Source organism: Tinamus guttatus, unplaced genomic scaffold (genome assembly GCF_059628265.1).
Source record: "Tinamus guttatus ecotype Peru unplaced genomic scaffold, ASM5962826v1 Tinamus_guttatus_pri_ptg000087l, whole genome shotgun sequence".
NCBI classification, from domain to species: Eukaryota; Metazoa; Chordata; class Aves; order Tinamiformes; family Tinamidae; genus Tinamus; species Tinamus guttatus.
In genome coordinates, this window is record NW_028288621.1 from 418,517 (window position 1) to 435,412 (window position 16,896).

The window sequence follows — 16,896 nt, forward strand, 5'->3', positions numbered from 1 at the left end:
CTGATCTCCTTGTCCTCCTCAGCGCAGCACAGCGTGAGGTGCCCCATCAGCTGCCCCAGGAAGTCCAGAGGCCTCTTTCGGAAGAGGAAGGGCTTGACGCTGCTTCCTCCATGGCTGAGCCACTTCTGAGGGAGGAAGGCAGGAAGGACGGGCAGCGAGGCCAAGCCATGGCAGCGGGGACCAGAGCCCTGGGCTCCACACCAGAGCGGGCACAGGCCTGAGTGCCACACGAGCCAAAACCTGAGCAGGCATCTGCCCTGCCCTGCGGTCAGCCCCGCAGCCAGCATGTGGCAGCCGTGACAAGGCACGGAGCTTGCTGCCTCCCTGTCCTGCCTTGTCAGGCTTTGACGGCCAGCCCTGTGAGCCCGTGGTGCCACTGGTGCCTAAACAGGGCGCCCGAGCTTGGCTCTTCCCCTAGCCCACATATCCCGTTCACACACACATAGCCTTCCCAAGGACAACGGAGCACCTCCTTCTGCTCCTGCTGGCCGCCTCATCCCCATCAAGCCAACATGAGCCCTCTCCTCCTGCCTGAGCCTGCCTGAGCGTGCTTGAGCAGAGGGTCGCCTATGGCCTGGAGCCACCTGCTTACCTCCAACAGAGAAGAGCTGCTCAGGAGCCGACCCAGCCTCACAATCCTGCCCACAGCCCTCTGGCGCTCAGCTTCTCTCTGGGATGCTGTGAAGGGCAGCAGCATCTGAGGAGAGCAAAGCTGCTGGTCAGGGCTGCGACTGGACGGCCACAGTTCTGCTAAGGCCCTGGCAGGCTTGATGCCCCTGCTGCCTTCCATGCACGCTTCCAGAAAGCGCCTTGCGTTCCCTCCTGGCCCCAGATTCTTCTGCCGGTTCGCTGCAAGGGTCGCTTCCCCTTGGAGTGAGGAACCAGCCCTGCCACTGCTCCCCTAATGCTTTGCAAACAGCAAACCTGCAAGATGTTCCGCAGCTGATGGAGACTGGAGGCCTGCGACTCAAACGCCAGCACCGTCAGCATCTCATCCAGAGCCTCCATGGTCTGCAAGGGCAGGGCAGAGAGTGCTCATCACCGCTTCCCCCGTCCCTCTTGCTAACAGGGGGATGGCTGAAACCCCTTCCGCCCACGGTGAGCACCTACCTGTGCGTAGAGCGAAGCATCGAGGCTTTGCATCCGCTCTTGCGGAGGAAGGCAGAAGATGCTGTTGATGCAGGTGTAGAGCAGCCTGTTGTCCTGGCTGTGCATCAGGAACGGCCACTCTTTGCTGATAGGAGAGAGAGGTGCCTGTGGAGTGCTGGGCCAGGCAGGGTCGTCCAGGTGCCGGGGTAGAGGAGGTGGACGCAGCCATGGAGGTGGGAACAGCCAGGCTGCTGGCCATCGGAGGTGGGGAAGCCCTGCAGGGAGCCACCTCCTCCCTTTTCCGTGGTGCACACAAGGGACGGAGGACCCAGGGCAGGAGGTGGGTGCAACACCCGTTCCTCCTCCTGCCTCTTCCCTCAGCGGAAAAGCCCAGAGACAGCGCTCTGTTCTGCCACCTGCCCACTGAGGGAGCACGCGGAGGCCTGACAGACTGCAGCATCCCAGGGGACTCGTATGGCGTCATCAGGGTCATGCTGTGGCCATGCCCGAACTACAGAAGCACCTGGGGCGGGTACCTCATTGCGGCCACAGCCAGCATGGCTTGCTGCCACACCACGGAGTCCAGGCGGCCAGGGGACTCCTCTTCCAGCAGCACCTGTGGAGCACAGGCAGTATGGGGCATGGCAGATGCCAGCCCCAGCGAGCAGCTGGCAGCACCCAGCAGGCACCCCCGTCCCACCACTGGTGCCCTGGCTTGGCAGGCCCCTGGAAGGAGGCCCCCCATGCCCACGGGGGCCTGCCCGGCCCTCTCTGCGCCTGGCTGCCCAAGTCCTGTGCTCGCCTGGCCAGCTTTGCCCCCTCCCACAGCCCCTCTGCCCGCTCCCTCACCACCAGCTTCTTCACCAGCTCGCCTAAATGAGCCACGTAGCTGCCCATCCCTTTGGCACTGCACAGGGTATGGATGCAGGCAAGAAACCTCAACTTCTGGGCTTCATCCTGTGAGCCGGGGGATAAAGGAGGGAGATGAATAGGGCAGGTGCGAGGGCACAGGCCCTGCCGGCAGCCGCAGCGTGGAGGGGGACGCAGGGCAGCTGCAGGATGCCCAGCGGCTGCAGCTGGCCACTGCCAAGAGCCCAGCCGCAGGCTCGCAGCAGGCAGCACGCACGGAGGCAGCCGGGCCCCCGGGAGCTGCAGGCACCACTCGTTTGACAAGGTCTCTAGTCACCTGGTGAGGGCCTGTGGGAAAGGCCTGCAGATACGCCAGGGCTTCCTGCTCCTCTCCTGCCAGCTCCAAGCAGGACGGAGATCCTGGACCTGAGCATGGAAGAGAATGGGCAGAGCTACAGGTGCTGGCAGGAGGCAGAAGAAAGGAGCCGTGCTCCCTCTGCAGCAGCGGGCCCGCTTCCAGCATACAGCGAGCCCCGGCTCGCACAGCAGCCCCTGGCAGAAGAGGGGCAGTGAAGCTCCTGGCACTGCAGCACCGCTGCCTCCTGCGCTGCCTCTCCTGGCCTGCGCCTCGGCCCTGCCACTGAGCTGCCTCTGCTGCGCTCCTGCCCAGGGCTTGCTGACTGCCAACCAAGCACAGAGCAGGTCCAGGCATCCAGGCACTGCCTGCATGGGGCCAGCAGCACCAGGATGCAGCTGTGGTGGGAGGCAGGGCTGGAGTAGGGCCGGCTCCTGGCAGCCGGTTCCACAGAGCCGCTCACTCACCTGCCTGGGAGGTGTGCAGCTCACACCACTGCTGGGTCTCAGCTTGGCTCTCGCTCTCAGCGATGGCACTATCGTCATCATCGCTCCAGGGCAAGCAGGTCATGCTGGCACCATCCTCCTCCTCCTGCCCCATGGACTTGCTGGAGTCTATGTCATGCCAGCATATGAGGAGGTTCCTGGTGGCTCCCGACCGCTCCCAGGCCTCAGCGAATGCCCTGAATTCATCATCCTCTGCCGCCCAGGGGATGGGATTTCTCTTTTGCTCTGGCTGCGCCATGCTGCCGAGCCAAGGAGAGGCGTGAGGGTGGCTATGGGGAACGCGCAGCCCACGCTGGCCGCAGTTCTCCTCAAAGGCCTCTCAGAAGTGCACTCAGAAGTGCGGGACTGCCCGGGGAAGGTGCAGGGAAAGCTGCGTCAGTGCTCAGGGGGCTCCTGGGCCTGCCCAGCGTGCTCCTGCCCTGTGCTCTCACTGTCCTCCCGGACACTGTGGGAGGGAGGCCGCCCACAGTTTTCTGCGCGGGCTGCGGGGGTGTCACAAAGGGAGGTCACAAAGGGCCGCACTGTCACCTGCTGTCCTGGGCAGGGGCAGGACATGTGCCCTGTGAGTGGGTGGCCCAGGGCCTACCTCTTGTTGCCCTCTGCTTCCCTCTGGGCCCATCCATTTCCCTTTGGAGCACCCCAGGGATCCGCGGTTCTTGTTTGAGGAGGAAGTGACCAGAGGGCCGTGGGCTGGGAGGCTGCCACAGGGGGATGTAGCCTCCAAGCACAGCACAGGGAGAGCTGAATCTCCAGAAGACCCTTGACCTCACATTAGCATCAGTTTCGAAGCATAGAAATCTCTTTCTCCTAAGCTTTAGTGTCAGAAGCTTTTCAGGAGAAGAGAAAATATTCTATGTTATTAACATGAAGAGAGAAAAAAATCCAACTTCTACTCCCCCAGATGGAAATCCATGCCAACAGCTAGTACCCAGGAATATTCAGAAGGGATATAATCATGGGTTTGGAAATGGAGCTTAAAAGCAAACTCTCTTGAAAAAGAGACAGTGCCTATTGGGAATGGAGGTGTGAGCAGGCTGTGGAGCTGCTGCTATAGGGACATCTCCGAGCTATGGCACCCAGAGCCGTCGCCTGGCAGCTGCTTCTGCAGTGCAACAGGCTGCTCCTCACCATGTCCCCCTGCACGTGGGCAAGCTACTGCTCCTTGCGGGCACAGAGCACAATCTTGCTGTGCATTAGCACGTGTCCCCCACATTGTTGTTGTTTTTTTTTCTTTTTTTTCTTTTTCCTGAATAATATTCCTGCATGATGGGAGGAGCCACAAGATGCCTGTTTGACATTCTCCCCTGGGCTCCCGTTTGCTGCAGAGGAAGGAGCTGCCCCAGCACCAGGCCCAGCTGCACATGGCACGCCGGCATCTCTCAGCAGTTCCCCAAGCCATGCCTTAAGCAGTCTGGGGGCAGTTTCCCACCCCACAGGCTGGGCTTTTCAACAAAGGAACATGGAGGAAGGGATTCTTGAATATTAGCCAGCTTTTGGGAGCCCTCTGTCCTCCAGGACTGTACCTCATGGGAGTCTGCCAAGCATGTGCCAGCACAGGCCCAAGGCTGCTCTCTGGATGCCCGGGGCTGGGAGTCTGCTTTTGACCCTGCGCCTTCCTCGCACGATCTCTGTGTTGGCATCATGCTAACGTAGCGCTATGTTAGCACCATCACAATGAGAGCAAAGGCTATGCTGGCAGGTGGCCTCCCCAGAGGTGTTGCTTCCCCAGGCCTGCCTTCACAGCCTGCTCAAGTGCACGCTTGCTGCCCAAGCCTGATCTACCCCTGTGCCACATCCCTTGCTAAGACACTGCGGCCTCACGCCTCATCCTGAAGACTAACTTCCACTCTGGAGCCTAAACATAAAGGCAAAAGCTGCCTGTACGTGCAAAAGAGAGGGAGAAGCCCATGTTCATGCTCTTGGGGCTCACTCAGGCTCATAAAGGCTAAAGAGAATTCATCCAAGCACTTTTTTTGGCACATCAAAGGATGCGGTGCCTGCAGTAGAAGGGCAATAGGTGACGTGGGGATTAGCAGCTGCTGCTGCAAAGGAGCCGGGCTTTGCAGCACTGTCGCGGGCCCCAGTGGGCAGAGCTCCGTGGGGTGGGAAGGGCTGCTCTTGCTGTGCGCCAAGAACGGTGTCCTGCAGAGAAGGGTGCCGCCTCTTCTATGCTCTCCGGAGACAGCAGCACAGTGCTTGAAGGCTGAATCCTGATGGTGCCTTCTGCCCTGAAGCTCTCAGGATCAGGATGGTCTGCATGGCCAGAGACCGGACGGAGGGGCTGCCGTCCCTTGCCGCTCTTTGAAGGGCTGAGATAGAAGGGAAAAGAAAGGAAACCCTTTCACCTGAGGAGACGCCAGCCATGGCCCCTGGACGGGGCCAAGCCCAAGCCCAAGCGCAATCTGGCTTTTCGCTTGCCAGCAGGCAGAAAGGATGACTACCGTGACTGCTGGAGAAAGACGCACATGCGTTGAAAGATGCCCCAAATGCCCTGCCCTGCAAATCCTGGCTGTCTGGCAGGGCAGCCAGAAGCCTGGAGCTCACTGCCAGGCTCTGCGCTGCTGCGGGCTGAAGCTAACAGCACGCTGCCCCCACTCACCCTCAAAGATGTCCTGCACCTTCTCCCCGCTCGGGTCCTTCATGCGCTTCCCGAGGAGCCCTAGGTGCACACAGCCTGTCACAAGCCCTGCTGCGGGTACACAGCGCCCAGACACCCAGGCCCTGCAGGGGACAGGTGGGGCTGCGGCAGCCGTGGGGACACAGAGGCTGCCCAGCAGAAGCTGTGACTCACCGAGGAACCTCACGGCTGCCTCCTGCCAAGACTCCTGGGGGCTCTCCAAGTAGGCCAGGCTCTGCCGCAGGTATTCATCGGCTCTGCTCCTGTTGCTCGCCAGCTGCACAGAGCACAAGGGTCAGGGCTAGCTACAGACCTCTGACAGACAGCCAGGCCTGCTCTCCTGCCAGAACTGTCTCCACATTCCCTTGCTCTGCCAGGACATTCCTGGTCCCAGCCAGGAGGCACTGAGCTTTAGGGGGAACAGAGGGCACGCATAGGGTGGCAGGCTGAGGTGCCATCCTGGTAGCAAGGCCCAGCTGGGCCAGGGGCTCCTTCCCCATCCTGGGGGCAGTGATGGATCGTGGCCCTTGGGAAGAGCCCAGCGGGACAGTGTGCGGGAGAAAGGGGAGCACGTGTGCAGCTCCAGAGCCCGTAGCAACGGGCTGGCAGTGGGGAGGTGACATGGGCGAGGGAGAGGGCAAGGGTGGCAGGCCTTCTGCGGGGCACGTCCTGGGGGCTTTGGTGGCAGGTCTTACCAGGCACTCTCCAATCTGCCAAATCTGTGCTGTCTCAAGCAGCTGCCTGAGCTGTTTCCATTTCAGGAGCTGAGCAGCACCATGGAGGGCTTCCCGAGAGGCCTGCAGAGCAGCCCAGGGTGGGAGATGCGAATGCAGCCCAGCCAGGAGACCCTGCATCCCCGCGCCCTGCCAATGCTCAGAGCCTTTGCCAGCCTGTTATGGGAAGCGACATCTAGGCCACGAGTTGGGCTGTGACACCCTGGGCAGGCACGTGGGGCAACCACTATGTCAGAGCAGCAAGACAGAGCTCCCCCAGTCCCTGCTGGGCTCGGGTGACTGCAGGGACAGCTAGAAATCCCCTAGGGATGCCAGTGCTGGAGCTTTGCTGGGCAAACCCAGACAGAAAACGGACAAAAAAACTCTTGGTCCCACACGACTAAGCCATGTGCTCACGCACCTGCGCCACGCTGGGGATCTCCTTATGTGCATGCACGAGCAATGGGAGCAGGCAGCTGTGCACATGCTTCCTTAGCAGCACTTTCTGCTTGCCCACCACAATGGCCATCACGCTCTGGAAGAGCTGGATGGAAAGCTCTCGCACGAGGGCAGCCTCCTGTGGGGAAGGAAGATGGGAGCAGCTCAGCAGTGGCTGCCTCAGCCCACAGTGAACAAGGGGCTTCGAGTGGCAGACGACGGCTTCTCCCTCTGCCTCTATGTGTTGTGGCCTTAGTAAGAATATATAGGAAAGTGGAGTTTGTGGGGAACTGGACCGATGCCTAGCAACCAAGCACCTGGAGGAGAACCAATCAGCTGGGAGCCTGTAGCCAATGGGTGCTGCTCCTCAGCGCATGCCCACCTGCACCGGTATAAAGCCCTGCTACAGACAACAGCAGAGTGGAGTTGACCTCACTTTGTGTGGAGGTGTTGTTTGCTCTGGCTTGTGGGGAGGGCCCTGGCACTTGGTGTGAGAGTGACCCTCGACATCTGGTGACCCCGACGTGATCGTGCGAGAACGTGAGGGATCTTACTGGAAGCGGATTGTGACCACGACCTGGTGAGTCAGAATGGGAATTGGCGCATCTAGAGTGGAAGTTGCTGCAACAGCAATGGAACATGATACTGTTGAACGCTTCGTAAGGCTTGCTCAAAAAACTAAGATTGCGGTCTCGAAAACTGAGTTAACTGATTTATTGCTATTTTGTAAGAAGAGAAAAGTCATAGAAGAAGCTTCCCAAGCATATAAATTTGAATCATGGGAGCGAGTAGGAAGAGAACTATGGGACGGTGTACAATTAGGCTCAGAGGAAGCGTGGCGCCTCACAAAAACATATCGTCTCATATGGCCTATGTTTGAGCGGTTAGTCGCTATTGCGTTCTGGGAAGCGCTCCATGGAGAAGAAGAGGAAAACGGGTCTGAAAGTTCTGAGTGTACTAACAATACTGAGCCAAATCAGTGTGAGAAAATAGATAATAAGAGAAAGGTAACCTCACCTAAACAGGCATGTCCGGTAACATTGGCCGAACAAGAAGTATGGGGGGGAGTGGATGAGTATCTCCCCCCATGGGAGGGGGAGGAGTGGCCACCCCCCACAGCACCCGAATGGGAGAAGCGACCACCTCCCACAGCGCCCGAATGGGAGGGGGAAAAGCGACCAACCCCCACAGCGCCCAAAATGGAAGTGGACCCATTTAAAGTACCGATCCCAGATGGATCGGACGATGATAATGCCGTGATTCAAAAAATGCGACAAGAACTTCGGGGACAGGCAGAGAGAATGACAGAATTATTAGAACAAATGCGGCGATTAGACTGTGGGTCCAAGGCCAGAGATGTGAAGGCAGCATATAAGGCTGCCCACAGGGCTATAGTGGAAGGGTTGGAAAATGTAGAGAAACAATTGGAGCAGTGGGAGGCACGAAAAGATGCTCCTAAGATTCAAAAGAAAGCAGCTGGAGCAAGTGACCCAGCTGAAGAAGGATTGTTGCCGGAGCTCCCAGCCACTGCAGGTGGAAGTAATGATGAGGGAATGCCACCTGTTGATCCAACATTTAATGCGGGAGCACGGTATAAAGGACTCATAGAGAATGCTCAATTACAAGGAGAATTTGTATTAACACCACTAGCAGCTCCTGTAGTAACGGGAGCCCAGGGCCCCAGGTGGGAACCTCTCGATTGGAAACTGGTTCAAGGCTTACAAAAAACAGTAATGCAGTATGGGCACGACAATAAGTTGGTGAGAAATCAGGTCTCTGCTCTGTTTAAATATTCCCATATGGTGCCTGCGGATAGCAGAGCAATAATGGAGCTCCTGCTTTCCTCTGCCGCTTATATGCTTTGGTTAGCAAAATGGCAGGAAAGATTAGAGGAAAAGCAGTTGGAGAATCTAAATCGCAGTATGGATGATCCATTAAGGGTTGCCACCCTTGATCAACTGATGGGGAATGGGCGTTACCGGGCAACCGAGGCCCAGGCAGCGCTCCACCCTAGGATACTACAGCAATCAAAAAATGCAGCGCTAGCCACTTTTCTTGCACTACCACAAATAGGAACGCCACAGTTGCCATACACCAAAATAACACAAAAGCCGAATGAGTCTTTTTTCAACTTTGTTGATCGACTGAAGGAAGCCCTGGATATGGCACCTAATGTGCCTGCGGAAATGAAAGCATTATTGGCAAAAGATCTAGCAGTTCAAAACGCAAACCAAACTTGCAAGCAACTATTAGCTACCTTGCCACCAGGAGCTTCAATTGTCCAAATGATAGAGACCTGTGCCCGAGCGCCATTGATGGAGGAAGAACAAAAAGCAAAAATACATGGTGCGGCTTTGGCCGCAGCAATTAAAGGAGAAAGAATGTCTAGAAAGGAAGACAAGAGATTTCATGGGACATGTTTCCTATGTGGTCGATTAGGACACATGAGGAGGAAGTGTCCTAATAGATTCAGGATGGAAGGTATAGCCCCGAGAGGATTTAATGGGACCTGTACGAGATGTCAAAGGTTCGGGCATAAGGCAGCGGAGTGCCGATCACGGTTCCGCAAGAACGGCATGCCAATACAGGGAAACGGGAGCCGCCGCGTTGTGAGGGACGCGGCGAACAAGTATCCCCAGACAATGGCTGCCTCCACGAACTCTCCGCCGCAACCCGAGGAAGTGCAGGAGTCGACCTCTCTGTGGCAAAATCCACAGTGATTAGAGATTCTGACGTGCATATTTTAGAATCAACATGCACTGGTCCTTTGGGGAAGGGCCTATCCGCTCTGATAATTGGCCGTTCATCAGCCTCAAAAATGGGTATTTTTGTGTTACCAGGGTGCATTGACGCTGATTATTCCGGCAATATTGGCATAATGGTGAAAATATTTAATCCTCCCATCACTATTCCAGCATTGAGCAGGATAGCTCAACTAATACCTTTTCGAGCTGCAATCCCCAATCCTGGACAGACCCGACGGGGAAATAAGGGCTTTGGATCTTCCGGACCCCCTCAGGTTGCTTTCTGCGAAAAGATAACTGCTCAGCGGCCGACAAAAATTGTGAGCATGGAAGGACCAGACGGCACTCGTCTTACCAATGTGGCCATGATGCTTGATACAGGGTCTGACATTACTATCATCCCTAAATTCGCATGGCCACCACAGTGGGATCTGCAGGAGATTGATACCCCTGTGACAGGGATCGGGGGGCAATCTCCTATGCAGGTTAGTCAATATTTCGTGACTGTTATAGATGACGAAGGAAACAGGGCCAAGGTAAAACCGTATGTGATGTGTACCTCACTGTGGTTGCTGGGCAGGGATGTTTTAGCCCAGTGGGGCGTCACTTTGCAGTCACATTTTCCCTAGCGGCCATTGGGGGCAGCTTCCGCCCTACTTTAAAGCTAAAATGGATTACAAAGGACCCTGTATGGGTGGACCAATGGCCGCTACCGGAGGAAAAACTGCATCATCTAAGGGAATTAGTTAAAGAACAGTTAGATCAGGGTCATATTAAGCCGTCAACGAGTCCCTGGAACACTCCTATTTTTACCATCAGGAAAAAATCTGGAAAGTGGAGGTTGTTACAGGATCTCAGAGCCGTTAATGCATGCATGGAAAACATGGGAGCTCTACAACCAGGGTTGCCCTCACCTGTTATGCTCCCACAGGCATGGAATTTGTTAGTAATCGATCTAAAAGATTGTTTCTTTAATATACCGCTTGACCCAGAAGACAGTGAAAAATTTGCATTTACAGTGCCTACAATTAACAGGGAAGGCCCATCGGAGCGATACCAGTGGGTAGTTCTTCCCCAAGGAATGAAAAATTCACCAACCATCTGTCAATGGTTTGTGAGTTTGGCCCTGAAACCCTGGAGGGAAAAGCACCCCGACTTGATCACGTACCACTATATGGATGATATTCTAATAGCAAGCCCTGAAGTTTTGCCAGCTGAGCAGGAAGAGGAGCTAATTAACTGTTTAAAGGAATTTGGCCTGGTCATTGCCCCTGAAAAGATTCAAAGGCAAGCTCCTTGGAATTATCTGGGTATGGTCATCACAGAAGCCAGAATTAGACCCCAGAAGCTTAAATTGCAGACGAAAATTGACACCGTTAACTGTGTACAAAAATTGGTGGGAGACATCCAATGGATTAGAAATTTTTGCGGCATTACAAATGCGGAAATGGAGCCGTTGCTTCAACTGCTTAGGGGAGCTAAAGGGCCTGCAGAAAAGCGGAGCTTAACCCCAAAGGCTGTCGCAGCCTTAGAACGAATTGAGGAAAAGATAGCAGAAACAGCGGCCTACAGGTTCCAGGACAGATTACCAATATCCCTGGTGGTCTATAATCGGGAAAGGGAGGTGGCGATAATTATCGCCCAGATAGATGAAAAAGGAATCCTGTTTGTACTGGAATGGGTTTTTCTCCCAAGCCACTTGCGACGCACCCTAACTCAAAGGCATGAAGCAATTGGAATGGGAATTTTGAAAGCCCGGCAACGCGTACGAACAATTGCCGGCAGAGAGCCTGATAGTATTATCCTGCCTCTAAAGACTCTGGAGTTAGTTGAAGAATGGTGCTTGAAAAGCGCAGAATTTGCTCTAGCTATTCAGGGCGTTAGAGTGGACAATCATTATCCCAAGCATCCTCTCTTCCACACCTCTTTGGAGCTGGAAGAACGAGAAATCCAGAGTTTAAGACCATTATCAAACGCGATTACTGTATTCACAGATGCTAGCAGCAAAACTGGGAAATATGGGTACGCTTTCCGGGAGTCAGATCGTTGGAAAACTCAGATTGGACGGGAAACTGCATCCGTGCAGGTTCTAGAATTAAAAGCGGTAATTTGGGCATTTCTAACTTTTCATGATCGGCCCATGAATATAGTTATTGACTCCCTATATGTAGTAGGCATCGTTCAAAGAATTCATAGGGCAATTATAGGACATGTAAATAACCATAATCTCCAAGCTTTGTTCGTCCAGCTGTGGAACATCATTCAACAAAGAAAGCATGCCTTTTGGGTATCGCATATTCGTAGTCATACTGCATTACCGGGCCCTTTAACAGAAGGTAATGCAGTCATAGATAGTGCCGTGTCAGCAGCAGGTATTTCTTGTTCGGCGGAACAACAGGCATCAACGTCTCATTCATTCTTTCATCAATCTGCTCGAGCGTTACAACGTGAATTTAAAATTTCCCGAGCGGCAGCTCGTGCTATCATTGCTGCCTGTCCGGATTGCGCAAGACTGACCCCTTTACAGGAAATGGGTACCAATCCAAGAGGACTACAACCGAGGCAGATATGGCAGACGGATGTTACGGAATTCGCTCCCTTTGGCCGACTAAAATATCTACATGTTACGGTGGATACCTGTTCAAAGGCTCTCTGGGCGACCCCAGCCACTTCTACAAACGCTAAGTCAGCCTGCAAACACTGGGCTCAGGTAATTGCTGTCTTAGGAAAACCGGACATCATAAAAACAGATAATGCACCGGCGTATAAGAGCAACATCTGTAAACTTTTTTCAGCAATGGGGAATAACCCATCAGATGGGTATCCCGTATAATTCGGGTGGTCAGGCCATCATCGAGCGACACCATCGAAATTTAAAACAATTATTGTCTGCTTTGAAAAAAGAGGGGGAGATGGGTCCCTATGATTTAACAAGTAAAGCATGCTACGTTTTGAATTGGCTCAACCCTAGAAATGATGACAACGTACCTATTTTCACTCATTTTTCAAAAAATTCAGCTGACCTTTCGGGAAAGAAGGTACAGGTGGAAGTCTTTTGTCCACAGAAACAGATCTGGGAAGGTCCAATTGAGTTAGTTACATGGGGACGAGGATATGCGTGCGTACTTGGAGGAGACGGAGCGACCTGGGTACCAGCCAAGTGGGTACGACCGTGGTTGCGGAAGGACAGAAACAATTAATGGACCATGAATTATAGAAATTGTTACACTTATGCGTAACCGGAATGATTATATTTATGCTTGCAACTATGTTTTTATTTGTAATATTTGATGCGTGATATTGCCAATTTTTGTTTTTTGTAAAAAGAGGGGAAATGCTGAGGATTACAGCCATGTTACTTTGTTTTTTGTAAATGTTGCAATGTTTATTGCTAATTTTTGTTTTTTTGGAAAAAAGAGGGGGAGATGTTGGGGCCTTAGTAAGAATATATAGGAAAGTGGAGTTTGTGGGGAACTGGACCGATGCCTAGCAACCAAGCACCTGGAGGAGAACCAATCAGCTGGGAGCCTGTAGCCAATGAGCGCTGCTCCTCAGCGCATGCCCACCTGCACTGGTATAAAGCCCTGCTACAGACAACAGCAGGGTGGAGTTGACTTCACTTCCCATAGAGGTGTTGTTCACTCCGGCTTGTGGAGAAGGCTTCGGCACTCGCCACGAGTTAAACCACCTTCATATTAAAGTGCTGCTCACTCTGATTTGTGGAGTGAGCCTCAACATTCGAGTGACCCTCGACACCTGTGCCTCAATAGTAGATTAAATATATTCCCGAATATTTTTTCTTGTTGTCGTACAGTATTGTCCTGGAGGAGAGCTGTTTGATTACATCATTTCTAAGGACCGCCTTTCAGAAGAGGAAGCTCGTGTATTTTTTCGGCAAATTGTTGCAGCGATTGCTTATGTTCACAGTCAGGGATATGTTCACAGGGATCTCAAACCAGTAAGCCTGTGTAGTGCTCAAAATACTTAATATGGTCAATTACTTAATACTCAAAATAACTGCTATGGTATTTTATTTTGCCATTAATGGCTGAAATGAGTTATATTTTTTTCCATTATCTTATGCATAGCAGGCCATTTTCTATAATTTTGAAAATACATTATTTCTACTTGCTACTGCTATATTCCTCAGTAGAGCTGGATGTCTGGATCTGACAAATGCTAGGTAAGAATGAAGCACAGTCATGGCTTTAACTGTGATTTCAATTAGCCATTGTCTTTTTTTTTCAGTTTGTGTCTTGAGAGAACCATTATGTTACCTGTCTGTTCCAACTACTCTATTTTCAAACCTCAAGGGAAAAAAAATAGTGCCTATAAAGAAGGTGTAGGGTGACGCACATCCTCCTATCCCCTTCCTATATCCTTCACTTCAGCATAAGAAAATGAAGTTCAGTCCTTCACTGCCCTCATAAGGAAAAAAGCTCTTTCCTACATCCAGTCTGAATGTCTCTTGTTTGTGCTTATGCCTGTCTATCACTTTGTGTAGAGCTTGTCTCTGTCTTCCTACCCTTGATTTAGATATATTAAAAGGCTGCTATGAGGTGTTTCATGCCCCATCACTCTTAAAATCTTTTTTGATTGAACATCGTTCTCTGTCTCCTCTCAAGGGGCAAGTGCTCCAGCTCCAGAGCAGCTTCATGGCCAAGCACTTGCTTCACTTTTCTTATCTATCCTGTACTGCATGGCCCAAAACTAGATGCAGTATTTTAGTTGTGTTCCAAAAAGCACTGAAGGGAGGCTTGTAGTAACTTCTCCCCATTTGTTGGCTATGCTTCTTTTAATACGGCCCATGAGAACGCTGCTGGCTCATGTTCAGCTTGCTGTCTGCCAAGGTCTCCCAAGTGCTTTTCAGTAGATCTGGGCTTCTATTTATCTTCTGAAATACAGTATATACTCATTAGCAAGTAATTCGAATCTCCAAAGGGGAAGTTAAGATTCTAGCTGCTAGTGGCAGGAGGAAATAAGAACATATAAGGTGAAAGACAAAGTGGTTTCTTGGATAATTATGTGAAGAGCATTCATTATCACTTTCTTTTATATCAGGAAAATTTGCTCATTGATGATGAACAGAATTTGAAGCTGACAGACTTCGGACTTTGTGCAAAACCAAAGGTAGGCGTATGAGTTACTTTCACAATGTAGAACTAAGTCAAATACTACACACGTGTAAAGATGTGTATTTGACATCACAGTACAATGAAATTGTATGGACAATGAAATTGAATGCTATATTCAAGCTGTTCGCATGTTCATGATACAGCTGTTTTTCAGTTGGTAGGGCCTTAACTGCATATGTGATAGAGCAAACTCTTAAATTATTTTCCCTTCTTGCATCTCATCCTTTATTATACTCTAACGTGGAGATTATCCTATAGTATATGAATAATAATCCTGAATATAAATAAGCTGGTGTGCACATTCTCTGTTATTTTAAACCACATATGCCTTTATTTGAAAGATCTGTATGTATGTGGAAATTATGGATGCAAGCAAATATCTTTTTGCAGGTGACAACTAAGGATGATTCCTTAGTTCCATATACTTGAATTGTTTCCTGTGTTTAAAATTGTTTTATAGAAGCCTTTTTCCCTGTGGTAAATTTAACCACATTTTAATGCAGTAGTAACTAAATTTTAATGTAGTAGTGAAAATCACTGGTTTGTCAGGAAGCTATTTCATTAAATATTGGTGTAGATAGCCAGGTTGCCTCATGCCCGGTAGCTCTTGGATCGTGTTCTTCCAAGTTTCCTACTTTTACGCCCCTCACAATTGTGAAGGAAACTCTCATTCTTAGATTAGGAGCTGAAGACTGTTAATTTCTGAAGGTAACACATGAATGCTCAGTCTTGAACAATTTGCATTTACTGAAGTAATAGATTATATCAAAACAAAAGACGAGGTCAACTCAAGTGCACAGCAGAGCAAAACGAAGCCACCATGGCCTTTAATGCCTCTTTATCAGAAGACTTTAATGCAGTCTAAGTCTACTGCTTCTGTGTGACTGACTTTTCTGTGGTATTCTAGGGTGGCCTTGATTATCACCTTAACACATGCTGTGGAAGCCCAGCTTATGCAGCACCAGAGCTAATTCAAGGCAAAGCGTATATTGGCTCAGAGGTATGTAGCACAGTTGCTTTTTTTCTTTTTCCCTGGAGTTTTTAAGGTTGCGAGCTTCAGATATGTACACTTAACTTCTCTCTCAAATATTCTTCTATAATATTGCCTAAGTAATTCTGAGAAGCTAACCTTAAAAGTCACAGACCAGAAAAACACATACTGTACTCTACTGGTCACAGGTTATGCTGTTGCCTATGCAGTTCCTCTCTGACTAGTCTTTCAGGGTTTCCATAAGTTGCTTTGTTTTATATGCTGCAAAATGTTACCTTAACTCTTTCCTCTGCTGCAAATTCTTTCAAGAAGTGTTAGATTTTGTTAATGACCCATCACACCTCCCAGACTTCTATGCAGTCTCGTTTAGTGTCTCATACACAAGCCATCAGGCTTGTTTGACTTGAAGTTAATGTATGGAAGTTTTTCTATTTTATGCTGTGTGATGTAGTAAATGTGAGAAGAAAAAATGTTAATGTCTTGCTCAAATTTCATATCTAGAGCACTGGGACCAGCTACATCCATTTTTAATCCATTAGAACTAGAATCCCCACGAAAGTTCTAAATTGTTGCTTTATTGCAATGATGTCAGTATTTCCTGTCATATTTTTGTACCCCTGTGTTGGACCTGAGCTCTTTCTTTATGACTTCCATACCTTTCAGTCTCCTTTTTCTTTTTTCTTAGTGAAAATCTTGGTATCAGTGAGTTATATGGACCTCATCATGCCAAATAGTGTCTTGCAGAGCTTTAGAGTGGTTGTGTTTACACAGGCACAGGTGCTGCTTTACTGTATAGATGCTACTTTACTAGTTCCATCTGATGAGTTTGAATTTGTTGTTTTTTTAAGCAAAATTCCTTGTATATTAAACATAATGCAACAATTTCTTTCTCTATCAAAATTTGAAAAACCTACTCCTGATGACCTGGGGGAGGACACTTGTTTTAAGCAGTTTTAGCAGAAGGATAATTGAATTCAAATTGTATGCTTGCGCTAGAGAATAGAAGATTTCTGTCCAGAAGGCAGAGTGCTGCTTCTCATTGGTTGTATATGGACTTAGCTGAAGCTGGACAATATGATCTATCACTAAGTTATATCACTCTTGTGTTTTTAGGTGGATATTTGGAGCATGGGAGTACTGCTATATGCTCTGCTGTGTGGTTTTCTCCCTTTGATGATGAAAATGTCATGGCTGTCTACAGGAAGATAATGGTATGTTCTGATTTAAGTAGAAAACCCTAAGAGTACCTTGCTAAGTGCTAATAGAGGCCTCTGCTTTTATAATGGCAGAGGCTGTTGGACTATGCCCCAGAATAAATATGCACATCTGGCTTTTGTTGCTTTTTGTTCCTTTTCCTATCAGTATTTGTGAATTTCACTTTCGTCTTCTCCATCTCTAACTTGGAGTCTAATATTTCTAAAATTTAGAGGAGAATCAAGGGTGCTCAAGGACCACTCTG

General features: G+C 50.5%; 1 long non-coding RNA gene and 1 pseudogene across 1 annotated transcript; both read left to right on the forward strand.

Moving 5' to 3' along the window:
• Window positions 1–16,896, forward strand: part of LOC148595509 (ATPase family AAA domain-containing protein 2-like) — a 398,768-nt pseudogene that overhangs the window by 304,802 nt on the left and 77,070 nt on the right.
• On the forward strand, window positions 13,111–15,441 carry LOC148595521 (uncharacterized). Its single transcript, XR_015913126.1, has 3 exons — window positions 13,111–13,269; window positions 14,373–14,441; window positions 15,354–15,441. It is a non-coding gene; the product is annotated as an uncharacterized LOC148595521 (long non-coding RNA).